Raw genomic sequence first — 12,256 nt, 5'->3', positions numbered from 1 at the left:
ATATGGTATAAGTATTTTAACTGTAAATATAGGTTTTAAAGACAGATATTTAATGAGCAGGGAAACAGTCTATTGTAAATCTGTTACTCATATAGACACCAAGTAGCATTATGCATTATCATTTGCTATTAGCTGTTTGTGTAAAAACCTTTTACATGGATAACCAACTATGTATGAATTGCAAAGCACTTTAAAAAATCATTTATTAAAGCAGATTTGCCTACAGTGTCTCTGGACAGAAGACAAACAGAGGATGGATGTATTTATACACAAACATAGAGACACTGCCCTTGGCTATAATACAAACTGGAGATGAAAATTGAACATTTTTTCTCTGATAAATGAATGTCATGCTAATTTCGATACACTCCTGATTCATTATCTGGACTGCCAAATAATGTACCCTGTTAAGATGTAAAAAAGAGAGGAGGAAGGACTAAATATTCTCCCTCTACCCTTCTTGAACTCAGAGGTTTATTTCTAATGAGGGGCCAGACTCCCTCAGCCAGAGCTGTCAGCCTCCATGGTCACTGACTGGAGCAGGTTCCCAAGCAGCTTTCAATGCCACTGAGATATTTGTCATTGAAGATGCAGCTGAAGAGAACCCACACATGGGCCAAGCTCATGACTGCTCAATACTGTGTTTATATTTCTGGGGAATACCTGCTCCCTTTCAATATCCTCCCACCCCTACCCCGTGGCCCACAGTATGGCATAGAAAGAGTTCTGGCCTGGTAATCTGATGAAGGTAACTTTGGAGCTGCCATGATCTAAAGGAAATTCACTTCATTCTTTCATTTTCTACAACAGCTATGTGGACAATAATTTGTTGTAAATATTAACACAACAATTACTAATAAAACAAATTGTGCTAACTGGGGAGCTTATGCTTCAATTTCAGTTATACCATCATCTCTCTTTATTCTGCCTTAGTACTGTCATTTTACCACCAGAATGAAGTATCAATTGTGTGCATACTTTTTAAGGATGTATAATATTTAAGTTTTAGTTGTTGTTGTTGGAAGTTTTGGCAGAAGGTAGAGTGAAAAGAAGATGAAATAAAAAGCAAAAGTAAGTTGAGCTGTTAGGTGAATTCCTATGAAATTGGATTTTGGCTTTATAACTAAAATTAAGGAGATCATTTGAAAATTTTTCTTTTTCTTTTCCCACTCTAGTTGAAAATATAAGGATGCACTCTAGTCAGTTATGCCTCTATCTGCCTGAAACATGTATGTGCAGAGATTAGGTATTTAATGACACTCAAATAAAAGAACAAATGCAAAATGGGACTATGCATCAAGACAGTTGCTTCATAAGCCAGGCTATTGCCTTGTGAGAAAATTTTCTATCTACGTTGTTCACCCATTTAGCATATCAACATCTAAGCACTGACCTGGCTGGTTTGGCTCAGTAGATAAAGCGTCGGCCTATGGACTGAAGGGTCCCAGATTCAATTCCAGTCAAGGGCACATGCCTGGGTTGCAGGCTCAGTTCCCAGTAGGGGGCATGCAGGAGGCAGCCCATCAGTGATTATCTCTCATCATTGATGTTTCTGTATTTCTCTTTCTCTCTATTTCTCTGAAACCAATAAAGATATATTTTTATAAACTATTAAAAAAAAAAACCCTCAACACTTCCAGTACTATCCTATATAATAAAAGCCTAACATGCAAATTGACCAAACAGCAGAATGACCAGTGGAACAATCGGTCACTATGACATGCACTGACCACCGGGGGCAGATGCTCAATGGAGGAGCTGCCCCAGCCCACAGGCCCCAGGCCAGCCAAGGTGGGTGCCAGCAGGGGGCCTCTGATCACCCTGCCAGTCGCCCCTCAGAGGGAGGCAACCAGCGGTAGTGGACAGGAGCAGGACCGGCAGCTGGGTGGATGGCAGTAAGGGGTGAGGCAGGCCTGCGAGTGGGCTGGCGCTGCCCCCCAATCGCCCCTCTGGTCACCTCAAGGTGGGTGCCAGCGGAGGCCCCCCCGATTACCCCACTGGTCATCTTGCAGATTAGCCCCGATTGCCAGTCAGGCCTAAGTACCCTACCCGTGCATGAATTTCATGCACTGAGACTATAGTGTTGAATAAGAGTGATGAAAGTGGACATCCTTGTCTTGTTCCTGCTCTTAAGGGAAACACTTTTAGTTGTTGACCATTGAGTATTATGTTGGCTGTAGATTTGTCATATATGTCCTTTATTATGTTGACATATGCTTGTTGTTGAGGATTTTAGCATCTATGTTCATCAGGAATATTGGGCTGTAATTTTTTTTGTAGTGTCTGTATTTTGTTTTGGAATTAGGATAATGCTGGCTTTGTCAAAAGAGCTTGGAAGTGTTCCGTTCTCTTAAATTTTTTGGAATAGTTTAAGGAGGATGGTTGTTAGTTATTTTTTGAATATTTGGTAAAATTCTCCTGTAAATCCATCCAGTCCAGGACTTTTGTTTGCTGGGAGTTTTTTGTTTGTTTGTTTATTTGTTTGTTTGTTTAATATATTTTATTGATTTTTTACAGAGAGGAAGAGAGAGGGATAGAGAGTTAGAAATATCGATGAGAGAGAAACATTGATCAGCTGCTTCCTGAACATCTCCTACTGGGGATGTGCCCTCAACCAAGATACATGCCTTTGACCAGAATCAAACCAGGGACCTTTCAGTCTGCAGGCTGACATTATCCACTGAGCCAAACCGGTTAGGGCATTGCTGGGAGTTTTTTAATTACCGCTTCAATTTTATCAGTTGTTATTGGCCTAATCTGGTTTTCTGATTCTTCCTGATTAAGTTTTGGACGATTGTTTGTTTCTAGGAATTTGTCCATTTCATCCAGGTTGCCCAGTTTGCTGGCATATAGTTGTTCATAGTATTTGTTTACACACATTTTTATTTCTGTTGTGTTGATTGTTATAGCACCACTTTCATTTCTGGTTTTATTTATTTGGGTCCTCTTTCTTTGTTTCTTGATGAGCCTGGCTAGGGTTCATCAATCTTATAGCAATCAGACAAGAATAAGGGATAAAAGGCATCCAAATTGGAAAGGAGGAAGTAATATTGTATATAGAACACCCTACTGACTCAACCAGGAAACTACTAGACTTAGTAAATGAATTTGGCAAGGTAGCAGGATACAAAATCAACATCCACAAACCAATGTCATCTTTATACACCAATAATGAACTCTCTGAAAGAGAAACTGAAAAAAAAATTCCATTTACCATTGCAACAAAAAATAAATAAAATACCTAGGAATAAACTTAACCAAGGAGGTAAAATACCTGTACTTTGAAAACTATAGGACATTGAAGAAAGAGATAGAGGAAGATACAAAAAAAAATAAATAAAAATGTATACCATGTTCATGGATTAGAAGAATTAATATCATTAAAATGTCTATACTACTCAGAGAAATCTATAGATTCAATGAAATTCCTATTAAAATAACAGTGGCATACTTAACAGAACTAGAACAAATACTCTAAAAATTTATATGGAACCAAAAAAGACCCTGAATAGCTGCAACAATCTTGAGAAAGAAGAACAAAGTTGGAGGGATCACATTACCTGATATCAAACTATACTATAAAGACATTATAACTAAAATTGCCTGGTACTGGCACAAGAACTGGCACATAGACCAATATATCAGAACAGAGACCCCAGAAATTGACCCACACCATTACAGTCAATTAATATTTGACAAAGGAGGCAAGAACATACAATGGAGTAAAGACAGCCTCTTCAGCAAATGGTGTTGGGAAAACTCAACAGACACATGCAAAAAGATGAAACTAGACCACCAACTTACACAATACATAAAAATAAACTCAAAATGGATAAATGACTTTAGTGTAAGGCATAAAACCATAAAAATCTTAGAAGAAAACATAGGCAGTAAAATTTCAGAAATCTTATGTAGCAGAATTTTTGCTGATACTTCTCCTAGGTCAAAGGAAACTAAGACGAAAATAATGGGGTTACATCAAAATAAAAAACATCTGCACAGCAAAAGAAACAGCCATAAAATTTAAAAGGGAACCCACTATATGGGAGAACATATTTGCCAAAGATACATCTGATAAGGGATTAATATCCAAGCTATATAAAGCACTCATACAACTCCACAAAAGGAAGACAAACAATCCTATTTTTAAAAAGGCAGAAGACTCAAATATATATTTCTCCAAAGAGGAGATACAAATGGCCAAGAGACACATGAAAAAATGCTCAGTCACTAATCATTAGAGAAATGCAAGTTGAAACCACAAGGAGATATCACTGCACACTGGTCAGAATGGCTATCATCAAAAAATCAACAAACAACAAGTGCTGTCAAGGTTGTGGGGAAAAGGGAACACTAGTTCACTGCTGGTGGGAATGCAGATTGGTGAAGCCACTCTGATAAACAGTATGGAATTTCCTCAAAAAATTAAAAATGGAACTCCCGTTTGACCCAGAGATCCCAGTTTTGGGAATATATCCTAAACACCCCAAAATACCAATCAGAAAGAATATATGCACCCCTATGTTATTTACTACAACAGTGTTATTTACAATAGCTAAGATTTGGAAACAGTCCAAGTGCCCATCAGTAAATAAGCGGATAAAAAAAGCTGTGGAATAGTCACACAATGGAATACTATGCAGGTGTAAAAATGAGGGATCTCTTACCCTTTGGGACAGTATGGGTGGAGCTGGAGAATATTATGCTAAGTGAAATAAGCCAATATGAGAAATACAAATATCACATGATCTCACTTATTTGTGGAATCTAATGAACAAAATGAATTGACCAATAAAATATGAACCAAAGCATGGAGGCATGGAACAGACTGGCATACCCTGATGTAGGGTTGTGGGGATGAGAATAGATAAACCAAATAAAGTGTGTACTTATATGCATTTCCCATATATATATATATATGTTTTTAAGAAGCTCAGCACTGAGCTGCTGGAATTTTTGGTACAAAAATGTTTCTCTTTTAGACTGCAGAGAGCAAATCCAGGGGGCTTACTGATGCTGATAAATGAAGGCTACAGTTGGGACAATTTAAAGAACTTGTCTACCTTGGAGGAAATGGGAATGAGAAGAGAGAGAACGAAAGAGAGTCAAGCAGTCAAAAATCTGCGGCTGGGACCCAGAGAGAAGAATTGGCAAAATAAGACAGGATAAACTCAGTGACAGAAGTGTGCTGGGAAGATGATCTTGCAGAAACTAAATTTATTTAAACTTATGAAAAAAATTATATTTATGAAACCCTTATCTGAAATAGCATTGGCAAATATGTTTTCCCACGCAGTTGTTTTGTTGATGGTTTCTTTTGTTGTGTAGGAGCTTTTTATTTTGATTTAGTTCCATTAGTTTATTTTCTCTTTAGTCTCCATCCCCCTCAAAGCTGTGTCTGTAAAGATATTGCTACAACATATGTCAGCTATTATACTAAGTGAAATAAGACAATATGAGAAAGACAAATATCACATGATCTCACTTATTTGTGGAATCTAATGAACAAAATGAATTGACCAATAAAATATGAACCAAAGCATGGAGGCATGGAACAGACTGGCATACCCTGATGTAGGGTTGTGGGGATGAGAATAGATAAACCAAATAAAGTGTGTACTTATATGCATTTCCCATGGACAGGGGCAATAGGGTAGTGAAGACTTGGAGGGGAGGTAGGGGCTGGAAGGAGGGAGGTAAAGGCGGGGTGTTGGAAACTTTAAACTTATGAAAAAAATTATATTTATGAAACCCTTATCTGAAATAGCATTGGCAAATATGTTTTCCCACGCAGTTGTTTTGTTGATGGTTTCTTTTGTTGTGTAGGAGCTTTTTATTTTGATTTAGTTCCATTAGTTTATTTTCTCTTTAGTCTCCATCCCCCTCAAAGCTGTGTCTGTAAAGATATTGCTACAACATATGTCAGCTATTTTGCTGCTTATGGAGTCTTTCCCATCTTACATACCAGCACAATTTACAATAGCTAAGATTTGGAAACAACCTAAGCGCCTATCAGCAAATGAGTGGATTAAAAAACTGTGGTACATCTACACAATGGAATACTATGCCACTATATAAAAATAAAAACTTTTACCATTTGCAACAGCATGGATGGAGCTGGAGAGCATTATGTTAAGCGAAATAAGCCAGTCGGAAAAAGATATCACATGATCTCACTCATATGTGGGATATAATGATCAACATAATTTGATGAACAAGAATAGATCCAGAGACAAATGGCAGGGCCGGGGGAGGGGAGGACATTTAGAGAGCAGCCAAAGGACTTGTATGCATACATATTAGCATAACCAATGAACACAGACACTGGGGCGGTGAGGGCTTGCCCAGGTTGAGAATGGCTGGGGGAGAGGAGGTGGGGTGTCAATTGGGGATAAAGGAGTCATATTTAAAACTTTAGACAATAAATAATTTTTTTAAAAAAAGACAGGAGCATCTAAAGGAAAACAAAGACAAAAGCAATGTACAACCTTTTGTTACTATTCTCAGCTGATGCCAGTCTCCCAGCCCAGACATTTATGATTGCTAAGAACATGGAAGATTCCAGACTATGCAGTTTAACATTGCACAGGCGTGTCATGAGTCCATAATGACAACCCGCTTCCCAAGGTTCAGGAAGGGAAAAGATCAGTGCAGAATTATAATGTGATTCAATAGCGCATGTCCAATAAGAATAAAATTTAAAATCAAGAAAAAATACTATCAAGGAGATATTCAGAGAGTGCCCTCTGTCTACAAGTTTACTTTGTTTCCTTTCTTCTGCCCCTCTTTCTTTCTTTTACCTAGTTCTGATGCAGCAACTGACACTGGGAACTAACTGCAAAGTCAAGTAAGGCTAGAATGGAATGGAGTGTTAAAGATTTCCTTTTTAAAATTCAATGGACATGCACACCCCAAGTCAATGACCAGTGCATGATGTATTTCAGTCATGGAAAACAGGAAATGAATTAATGGGTGTCAGAACACAGATTAAGAGGCCAACACCCCAGATCCAACAGTCCTGCAAACTGGCAAAATTTATCCCTGAAGGAGTTCTTGGAGACTCCTGAGGTCTGCTCCTGAATGCTTTTTTTTTTTCACTACAAACTACCACATCAAATATTTGCCCTTTATAGTTGATTCTTTATTTTATAACTAAAGGTCTGATGCACAAAATTCATGCAAGGGCTCAGCCCTCCCAGCCCCTCGCAGCCCCACCTTCATCTGGAAGGTTGTCTGGAAGGTTGTTCAGCTGTTCAGTCTAATTAGCATATTAGCTCTTTATTATATAGGATATGTTATTATTGTTGTTATTTCATTATTGTTATTATTTTGTGACAAATCTAGAGATAGATATTGAAGGTTTTGATCATTTTCACATCTTCTTTAGTTGAAAGGAATAAATTATATTAGTATAATAGAATAGATTTAGGGAAGGAATGTTAAATTTAAAGTATGCATAGGTTTTTCATACAGGAGAAAGAGGAGTTGAGGTTGTGGAAAGCTATGATAAAATTATAGACACCAAAAAATCCTAACAGCACAACAAGAATTTATGGTCTGGTCCCTGCCCCTTTCTCCACTCCATCTCCTCCCATGTAAGGCTGTCTTCATGGGCCTGTGACCCACAGGACCACATACTTGGTTTAATGCTCTGTTGTTGCCATTCTGAAATTCTCAATTTCATCTTTGAGTTTTTGTGTTGTGAAGTCCAGTGGGACAATAGAAGTCCATGCTCACAAGCAAGAGAAATACGTGCAACATATGAACCCACCATTCCTTGATGCTTGTTTCCTATACCCTATGGCACAAAATTCCACTGGATTCATGATTATGTGGGAGTTTAGTGAGGCTCAAAGTGAATTCTAACTGCAGTGAAGTAAGGCTAGAATGGAATGGAGTGTTAAAGTGTGCTGTATCTACAACTGAGTAAATAGAGAGTGCTGACAACATCCAGAGGCCATCTTAAAACAAAACAAAAACAATGACAAGAACAACAAAAAAGACTATACTTCCTTTGCAGAAAAAGGCAATAGCATTCTAAGAAATACAAAGGACCAAGGGACCCTATTATATCCTTTCTTACTCTTACTCCCCTGCATTAGCCAATCTCTTACACGGAAAGAGATGATATAGAGGGGAAGGGAAAGATATGGCAGCCTATAGTTCCTTTCTACTTAGTCCTTATTCCTTACCCATCAATAAAAGCTGAAAGCAAAGAGTATTGGAAAAATGTCTTTGTATCAAGAAGATTAATAAAAAATATTGAGTTAGTTTTGAACACCATTTCTACTGTTCTGGTAAGAATAAAATGCATGTGTGTATGAACTATGAAATACAAGTTGTGTAATTTTGGTGATTCTGCCTATAAATAAATGCTTTTATATTTGCATTCAAAAAGTGGCATTGTCCAATATAAAATAAATGGAAATTTTTATGGTAATGATTTAATACTATAACTTAAAAATTTTAAGTTAGAATGATACTAAATAAGTAAAAAAAATCATGACAAATCAAAAGAGATGATGAAACAAAGAAAAAGATCTTATCTGTTAGGACCTTTAATGACACCTTTTTCTGCCTTTTGAATAAGGAGCCACAATTTTATATTCAATAGGCCTTACAAAATGACTCTGCTTCCTGCTTCCTCTTTCTCCTTTGACCACTACACGAAATCTTTTCTTTTTTTTTTAACAACTCCATAGTTCTTTCTTGCCTCTAGTCCTTTCACCAAAACTTTCCTTCTGCTAGACCAGGTTCCTCACAACCCTTCACCTTAGGTCAGCTTCCTTCCCACTGAGTGAAGCTCACACTGTTCTCTATCACTATTAATTCTTTAATATACTTTTCCCCAAAAAATCATCTCCCCTATTACATTGTAAACTCCCTCGGGAAAAGGCCTATAATCTGTTTTTTTACTAATGTGTACTCATATGGACAGAGTAGGCAACCAATTAGTATTTGTTGCATGAATAAATTAATTAATGGAAGTGAATTAAAAGAACTTTGTACTTGAATAATGTGGGATATAACATGTTATCCCAGAGAAATGTTATTTTACAGATTGGCTGTCTTTCAGGAGGGATACAAAAAAAGTACAAGACACCTAATTAAACATAAATTTTTATTTGCTATATCCTGTATCTTATTCTGTCTTCATTAGTTCACCCTGGCAACCTTACCCTAAAAAAACACTTGTGAAAAGTTTTGAGTCTTTATTTTTATTTCTTTAATATTTTTATTGATGAGAGAGAGAGAGAGAGAGAGAGAGAGAGAGAGAGAGAGAGAGGGAGAGAGACAGAGAGAGGAAAAAACATTGACTAAGGAGAGAAAACATCCATCGACTGCCTCCTGCATGACCCCTGCCGGGGCATGTGCCCTGACAAGGATGATGCTCAATCAACTGAGCCATACCAGGAAGGGAAGGTTTTATGCTTTAAATAAAGTGTGACTATAATACTAGCACAGTGTGGTAGTTTAAACCTTGCTTTAGTTATAAACTTACTTAGAGATCTGATGAAAACAATACATTATTTCCCCCAGAAAAATGTGTTTTCCTTTCTGGAGGAAGGTTTACAGACTTTCTAAAACCCATTCTTGATCAGCCCCTACTCTCACAGTTCCACATCTAATTGATTTTAAAATCTCCTAAATATGCCAGGACCACTTAGTTCAAGGCATAATTTGTCATTTAAATGAATATAGTGGCTTCTTAGAGCTTACCCCCTTTAATTCACTTTCACATAGCTTCCAGACTAGAGATTTCTCTCTAACATGCATTGATCATTCCTCTCCCCTATTTAATATTATCACATTACCCACAAAAAAGTCTTTACAATGACATAGTAAATTTTAACTCTTGCCTCCTTCCTTTCTATTTCATTTGTGATGGATCATTTGTAATTCCCCAATTCTACTATGCTGCTTTATAACTCTATTTGATGAACATACTATTTGCTAAACCTGCTATATTGCTTAGGGGAGAAATATTTTTTCCTTGATATTTTAAGGTCCCTGGCTTGGTCTGAAAATTGGACTGACAAAGACAGATAGAGTAACAAGAAAAAGCATACAGATTTATTTAATATCAATTTTAGCCCTAGCTGGTTTGGCTCAGTGGATAGAGTGTTGACCTGCAGACCAAAAAGTCCCGGGTTTGATTCTGGTCAAAGGCACATACCTTGGTTGCAGACTCCTACATGGCCCAGGCCCTGATCAAGGATCATGCAGGAGACAACAAATCAATGTTTTTCTCACATCAATATTTCTCTCTGTCTTTTACTCTCTCTTTCACTCTCTTTAAAAAAGAAAAATCAATGGAAAAATATCCTCAGGTGAGGATTAACAAAAAAATAAAAATAAATTTGACATGACATGGGAACCTTCATAAGAAAATAAAGACCTGAAGTAACGGGACTAATTATTTTTATGCTAGGTTTGAGGGTGAGTCAACTATGGTAGAAATATGATAGGTTAAGGATTATGAGTCAATGTTGTAAACTGAAGAAACTTAGTGGGTTTGCTTGTCAGGATTCTCAGCACCCCTCTGTAAAGATAAGGATGCTCTTTTTCATGTGCTACAGAGAGGGCACCTCTGTCATGAAGTGTTTTGGGGAGAAGGATGGGAAAAGGTCAGAATGGCCTTCCTGCTTCGGCCATTTCCTCAAACTCCTTCAACTTAAAATGTTCACTGTGTCAAGATGCCATATTTTGGGGTAGCATTTCTTGAGTCCCACCATTCTGCCAAGCAGCCATTTCTCTGTGAAGCTTTGCCTGAATCCCCTCCTCACCTTTCCCTCCACCTAAGTTTACTTGGTTAATAAATGCACCAAACAATAAGGATTGTTTACTCATCAGTGGTTTTCTGTAATCCCTGTACCGCTTGGAGCAATGACTCTCTTCAGCTTTGTATCTGTATTACTTGCACAGTGGCTAACATAATGTTACTCAAAGTTTTAATAAATAAATAAATATTTACAGGTATTTAATTACTGTCATTAGATACACCAAACCCACACACATTTTACCTTTTTGTTAACAAATCAAAAAGCAAAGATCTAGAGAGACAAAATGGTGGCAGAACAGGTAAATGTGTCCCAAGCCTTCTCCTGGAGCAGATAGAAGGAACAACTAAATCAAATAAAATCCACCGCAAATTGGTGAAGTAGACACAGCTGGTGAGACAATTCACAGCAAGGAAGGGCAGAGGATGCCTGGAGAATGGTAAAATCAGGGATCTGGGCTGGAGAGAATTCTGAGACCTCTAAGCCCAGAGGGTCAGAAGGAAGCTGCACAGCACCAAGGCAGCATTCCTTGGGACAGGTGTAACATCTCACTGTGGAAAGGAAGTCCACAGGGCTGCTGGTGGCAGGGGATTCTAGATCTGAGCCCACAGCCAGAAAAGGTTGAGCCCAGATGGGACATTCTGAACAACTGCCCAAGCCCACTGTGCTGGGGAGACAGAAACTCACAGTGGCACAGCTCTTTCCCCTCTTTTTGGTCTTTGTTTTATTTGCTAAACCCAGCTCATAGGACCTTTCAAATACAAACGCTCACCCATGGCTGAGATGCAGGTAGAGGTGTGGACTTGTGAAGTCTGGGGAGAGGCTGGGGAGAAGAGCAGGTTGGGGAGAGATGGTTGGCAGGTTGGCACTGAGACATACCTGACACTCTGGATCTAGTCAGGCATTTTCTCCTGAACAAGATGCCCCTACCTGCAATCTCCAGACAACAAATACAGCCACACCCAGACTACACCCTGAGTGTTACAAAGGATACAAAAAAAATCTGAATAGTCCCTGAGAGCCCTCAGGGACTGGACTAAAGAGAGGCCATTCAGTCCCAGAAAGCCATACGGCAAACTCCCCAACTATAGCCCTGTCAGAAACAGCTGCTTGAAAAATTAAGATTGAAAGCGGGCAGACAGGATAAGTGGGAAGATTGGTCCTGCCAACTGGCAGTCAAGGCTGTGAAGACAGACACAAACAGAGGAGTGGTGGAATGCTTGGAACTTCAACAATCTAACAGGAAACTGAGAAGTGGCAGACAATATAGAAGAGTGGGATCTTAAGCCAACCCCCATGGGGCATTAAAACTCAGCAGAAATGGAGAATCACTAACAGAGGAGATCCGGAAAGATGGCGACTGTGAAGTATGGTAGCTACCATCTATAGTTTAACTTTAACCCTACTGTTTGGCTTATGTACCTATTTGCTTTGTTTAACAATGGACAGGCTATTTTGATTTTCTGAATTGCATA

The 12,256-nt window shown here is 38.3% G+C and overlaps 1 long non-coding RNA gene across 1 annotated transcript in view; it reads right to left on the bottom strand.

The window, feature by feature from the left end:
• Window positions 1-609: 609 nt before the first annotated feature.
• LOC107184002 overlaps window positions 610-12,256 on the bottom strand; it is a 12,365-nt gene continuing 718 nt past the window's right edge. Inside the window, exons 2-3 of the long non-coding RNA XR_001514822.1 lie at window positions 11,814-11,817; window positions 610-621 (exon numbers count right to left, since the gene is read on the bottom strand). This is a non-coding gene — a long non-coding RNA (uncharacterized LOC107184002). The remainder of the gene's footprint in view (window positions 622-11,813; window positions 11,818-12,256) is intronic.

This window comes from Myotis davidii, unplaced genomic scaffold (assembly GCF_000327345.1).
Source record: "Myotis davidii unplaced genomic scaffold, ASM32734v1 scaffold1184, whole genome shotgun sequence".
Taxonomy (NCBI): Eukaryota; Metazoa; Chordata; class Mammalia; order Chiroptera; family Vespertilionidae; genus Myotis; species Myotis davidii.
Note: the sequence above shows the minus strand (reverse complement) of the source record. Positions and strands in the feature narration are given on the sequence as shown.